Source organism: Phacochoerus africanus, chromosome 8 (genome assembly GCF_016906955.1).
Source record: "Phacochoerus africanus isolate WHEZ1 chromosome 8, ROS_Pafr_v1, whole genome shotgun sequence".
NCBI lineage: Eukaryota > Metazoa > Chordata > Mammalia > Artiodactyla > Suidae > Phacochoerus > Phacochoerus africanus.
The window spans coordinates 132133658-132139335 of record NC_062551.1 but is presented as its reverse complement, the minus strand read 5'-3'; the positions used below and the strand labels follow the sequence as shown (position 1 = coordinate 132139335).

Genomic DNA, 5678 nt, shown 5'->3' with positions numbered 1-5678 from the left:
AAAATTCATAGCTGAATATTATTCCATTGTATATATATCACATCCTTTTTATCCATTTATCTGGACATTTAGGTTGCTTCCATGTCTTGGCTTTGTAGATAGTGCTTCAGTGAACACTGGGGTACAGATATCTTTTCAAACTGTAGTTTTCTCCAAATATATGCCCAGGAGTGGGATTGCAAAATCATAAAAAGGAATGAAATAATGCCATTTGTAGCAGATTAGATGGACCTAGAGGTTATTATAAGTAAGCCGGACAGAGAAAGATAAGTATCATATGACATTTCTTATATGTGGAATCCAAAAAAAAAAAAAGAAAGAAAGATACAAATGAACTTACATACAAACCAGAAATAGACTCACAGACATGGAAAACAAGCTTATGGTTACCAAAGGGGAAATGGCTGGGGGGGAGGGATAAATTAGGAAATTGGGATGAACATATACATACTACTGTATATAAAATAGATAATAATCAAGGACCTACTGTATAGCACAGGGAACTATACTCAATATTTTCTAATAACCAATGAGAATAAAATATGAAAAAGAATCCACCTATCTATTTCTATATATATCTGAATCACTTTGTTGTACACTTGAAACTAATACAACATTGTATATCAACCATACTTCAATTTAAAAAAAATAATGAAATTATCCCCTCATAATAAAAGTAAAAAAGAAATTCAAATACATTAAAGTATTAAATATGGAAAATAAATACTAAACACATTAAAAAAAATTTACAATATCTTTGTGTCATAAATGTATGGAAGAATTTCCTCTTCAACACAAAAATATAAAGACTAATAAAATGAGTAAAATGAGGTAAAAATAGTATAAATAAATAAATAAGAGTAGTGCATTTGACTATATTTCAAAAAAATAAACTTTCACAAAAATAAGTGAGCAATGGAATGCAAGAAATATTTGCATCCTGTCAAGTAAATAGAACATCATTGCTCAAAATAAATTTTTAACTTCTGAATATTGGTAAGAAAAAGACATTTAAAAATAGCTTTAAAATAGGACAGGAAAATCACAGAAATTGAACAGGAAAATAGAACAGGAATATTGGTAAGAAAAAGACATTAAAAATAGCTTTAAAATAGAACAGGAAAATCACAGAAATTGAAAAGGTAATCATCAATAAACAGAGCATCAGTCACACTGCTAATTAGTAATATGCGAAGTAAAATAGTAATGAATTTCACCTCTTTCAAATTGACAAATATTTTACAATGTGGTGACAGTAAGTTTCTGAGGGTTCAGAGTAATTTGAAACATTTTTCAAAGGAACAAAATAAAGGCTATCTCAGCCTACCTACCAAAAATAGTGTGTAACTTACTTCTTTAACTCATTTAAACTCTGTGACCATTTAGAGAGACATTGCCACAGACCCTACAGGTCAGAACACCCAGATTCTCATTGTATTCTTTTGTCTTCCTTGTCTCTGCCAAAGGGCCACCAGATGGTCTCTCATCTTTAGGATTCACATCCCACCTTTACAGCTGGCCTTTACAGAGGTCTTCCATTTTCAATCAAGATGGAGTCATTGGAACCAGATTTACCCTCCTATCTAGTAAGGAAAAAAATAAACACTGGACTGAATATATGAAACCAAATTTTTCTGATACTGGGCAGGAGACAGTGCAAAATGGTGATCTCCAAGTGGGAAAACCTTGAAGTAAGCCCTACCACTGGCATTAGGAAGAGTATCTTGGTTGCTGCTCACAGATGGGGAACAAAGTTGCAGCCCAACAAGAGTCAGAACTAGTAGGCTGGGAGTCCAAGGCAGCAGGAGCCATGAGGCAAGGTGCCAGGGAGGAGGATGATGCACAGAGAGAGAAAAAGAGTTCTAGGCATCTGCATATGGCACCCCTTGAGTCTTCGACTGAGTATGGATCAGCACAGGCATGTAAGGAAAAACAACCAGCACAGTAGAGGGAGTAACCTATAGAGATCACAGAGGGCTGGGAATAGTTTGTGTCCTCACCAACCACCGGAGAAAACATCATCACTCACAGGGTATGTGATGGTGGCCTTAGGAGATTGCCTCAGAAATCTTCCAAAAATAGATATAGATAAGCACTTACTCTGTTTTAACTATTCTAAGCTAAAAACAGGCCTCAAAAGGATGAATTTCCAAAGTTGGAGGACAGGCAATATCTGATTTCAAGACCTATCAAAACTATACTGTAATCAAGACAGTGTGGTATTGGCTATAGATAGATACACAAACCAATGGAACAGAGTAGAAAGTCTAGAAACAGACCCTCTGGTATATATTCAATTTACTTTTTTAAGTGTCACTGTAATTCAATTTGAAAAGATAATCTTTTCCAAAAAGTAATTCTAGAACAACTAGAGAATGATATGCAAAAACCAAAACCAAAATATATTGACCCTGTCCTAATAATATTTACAGAATATTATAGGGAAGGGTCATAGAATGTCAGAGCTAAAACTGTAAAATTTCTAGAAATAAACATAGTAAAATTTAGTGACATGGATTTTCTAAATATGCCAGCAAAACATTTATATAAAAGAAAAAAAATAGGTAGGACTTCATTAAAATGAAACACATTCACTCTTTTAAAAGACTTTGTTAAGCAAAAGGAAAAGACAAGCCAAAGACTAGAAAATGTTTGTGAAACATATATCCAACAGAAAGTTTACAGCTAGAAGATATAAAGAACTGTCCTCTTCAATAAGAAAACACAATGAAAAAGGAGCAAAATTTTTAGCAGAAACTTCAAAAAAAAAAAAAACACACATACACTTGCTAAATAACACATGAAAAAATGTTCTGTATCATTGTCATTAGGGAAATGCAAAGGTAAACCACTGTTAGCTCTACATCCACTAGCATGGCTAACATTAAAAAGTCTGATCATACAAAGTGATGCAACTGGAACTCTCAGAAACTGCTGTTTGGAATGAAAAATGGCACAAACACTTTGGGAAAAAATTTAGCGTTTTCTTAAAACATTAAACATACTTGATTTTCTGACCCAGGCTATGTATTTACTGGAAAAATGAAAACATATGTGGACACAAAGACTTAGACATAAATGATCACTGAAGCTTCTTTTATAATGGCCAAAAATTGAAAACAACCCAATGTCCATCAACAGGTAAATGGAAAACAAATTGTCATGTCTGTACCCTGAAATAAGAATCAGTGATAAAATGGAATGATACATATGACAAAACAGATGAATCTCACAGTAATAGGTTGAGATAAAGAAACACCAGAAAAATAGTACATACCACTAGATTCAATTAATGCAAATTATTCTATAGCTAAAGATCAGTGGTTGTCTTAGGGAGACAAGGAAGGAGAGAAACAAAGGAAAGCAAACCTTTGAGGTTGATGAATATGTTTCTTATGGTGACCGTGGTTATGGCTTCACAGATACATATACATATATGTCAAAATTTATCAACAAATATCTCCATATATGTGTATTTTAATGTGTATCAATTACACCACAATAAAACCACAATTTAAAAAGAAACTCTATATTCAGAGTTTTTGTTTTGTTTTGTTTTGTTTTAGGGCCACAACCACGACATATGGAAGTTCCCAGGCTATGGGTCTAATTGGAGCTGTAGCTACTGGCCTACACCACAGCCACAACAACAGTATATCTGAACCATGTCTGTGACCTACACCACAGCTCATGGCAACACCAGATCCTTAACCCACTGAGTGAAGCCAGGGATTGAACTTGCAACCTCATGGTTCCTGGTTGGATTCATTTCTGCAGCGCCACAATGGGAACTCCTACATTCAAAGTTTCAATTAATTATTCTCTTTAAATGCTATATTTGTAGAAAGTATATGACAAGCTCTGGACTAAAGAAGAAAAATACATGTTTTAAGCCCTGTGGAGACAGACGTCATCAAATGAAGTGGAATTACAGCTGAGAAATAAGAAAATATCTACAATGAAAATAAAGAAATGATTTTTAAGAGGACGTTTAAGGAAGTAGTTGTTGGAAGATGTTGGTAAATTTGAAAGAATGATGAGGGAACATAAGGCATGCAGATTTCACCTGCTCATTCATTAGGGAATTGACTGAAACCTGTAGTTTCCTCACCTGATAATGGAATAATATACAGAATATTTGTTAAAATTAGTTAATGTGACTATTTACCCTGTTTAGGGTAAAATGTGAGTTAAGTTTCAAAAGTAATTAACTCTCTTGACCGGATTGGTAGCATATTATGAAGCTAATAGAATTCATTCGTAATACTAAAACAATAATAAAGTATAACACGAAGTTAGCATACAGAATTTTCCCAAATGCTTTATATCCTTTATTTTATATATACAATTATTAGTGCAAACTAAAAATATCATTTCCCCAAAGTAGGCTACACTCCGAGCTGACATTGACCTTGAGTTTGAAATTCAGCTGGAGGCGCTCCATTCTCGCAACGTCATGGTGGCATATTGGCGATAGACTGGACTCGACTACCTCCAGTATCCCAGATCTGTGCGAAAGCAGTGAGAGATGCACTGAAGACAGAATTCAAAGCAAATGCCAAGAAAACTTCTGGTGGCAGCAGCATAAAAGTTGTAAAAGTCAAAAAGGAATAATCTGCCCTGACTCAACTTGAATGCTACATTTTTCAAAGTGAAGATGTGTGGGCACATGTTATGGCAGATTGAAAACGATCTCACTTCATGGGGGAAAAAAAAATACCTGCCTTTTTCATAGATTGACATTGCCAATAATTTGAAGTATGGCTCAAAAAATGTATCATTTCCCAAATGCTTAAATAAGTTCATGAAGCGGGAGAAACATAATAATAAGTAAAATCAGGACTTCGAGAAAGTATTTTTTTCTTTGATTTTGATCAAGCTTTGCAGCCATACCTATTTTCTCAAGACCTTAGACTGAATGAACTATGGGTTTGACCATAGCTACTGTCTTCTAAAAAATAACTTTGATACATATATAATAGAATATAAAGAAAAACACAAAAGAACTACAAAACAGAAAAAAAATCACATTTAATCTCTCTCTCAGGGTTAACCACTGCTAATATTTTGGTATTTGTTCTAAGACAACATGTATAAAAATGTATATATTTAAATAAATGTAAATACAAACACACTTATGTTAATATTTACTAATTTCCCTCAGAAATGATTTGGAAGAAAAGATGCATGTGTTTTTCCATTAGAAAAAAAGGTGAGAGTTAATGTAAAAATAGACATTCTAAAATAAATGTTATTTTCAAAAACACATTTTAAGGAAGATCATATCTCTAAAATCAAAGGAAAGTAATGGTCCAAATGATATACAATCAAATCATATTCGCTAGGTGAATATTTTATTTTCTTAAAAAATGTTTGAGGGAGTTCCTGTCATGGCTCAGTGGTTAACAAATCCAACTAGGAATCATGAGGTTGCGGGTTCAATCCCTGCCCTTGCTGAATGGGTTAACAATCCGGCATTGCCGCGAGCTGTGGTGTAGGTTGCAGATGCGGCTTGGATCCTGCGTTGCTGTGGCTCTGGAGTAGGCCGGTGGCTATAGCTCCGATTCGACCCCTAGCCTGGGAACCTCCATATGCCACAGGAGCAGCCCTAGAAAAGACAGAAAAAAAAAATTGACACATACTATTCATCAAGTGAAGGATAGTCCAGTGCTTTATAT

General features: G+C 34.2%; 1 pseudogene; it reads left to right on the top strand.

The window, feature by feature from the left end:
- Positions 1-4456: 4456 nt before the first annotated feature.
- On the top strand, positions 4457-4614 carry LOC125132071 (ATP synthase subunit epsilon, mitochondrial-like; annotated as a pseudogene).
- The last annotated feature ends 1064 nt before the right edge of the window (positions 4615-5678 follow it).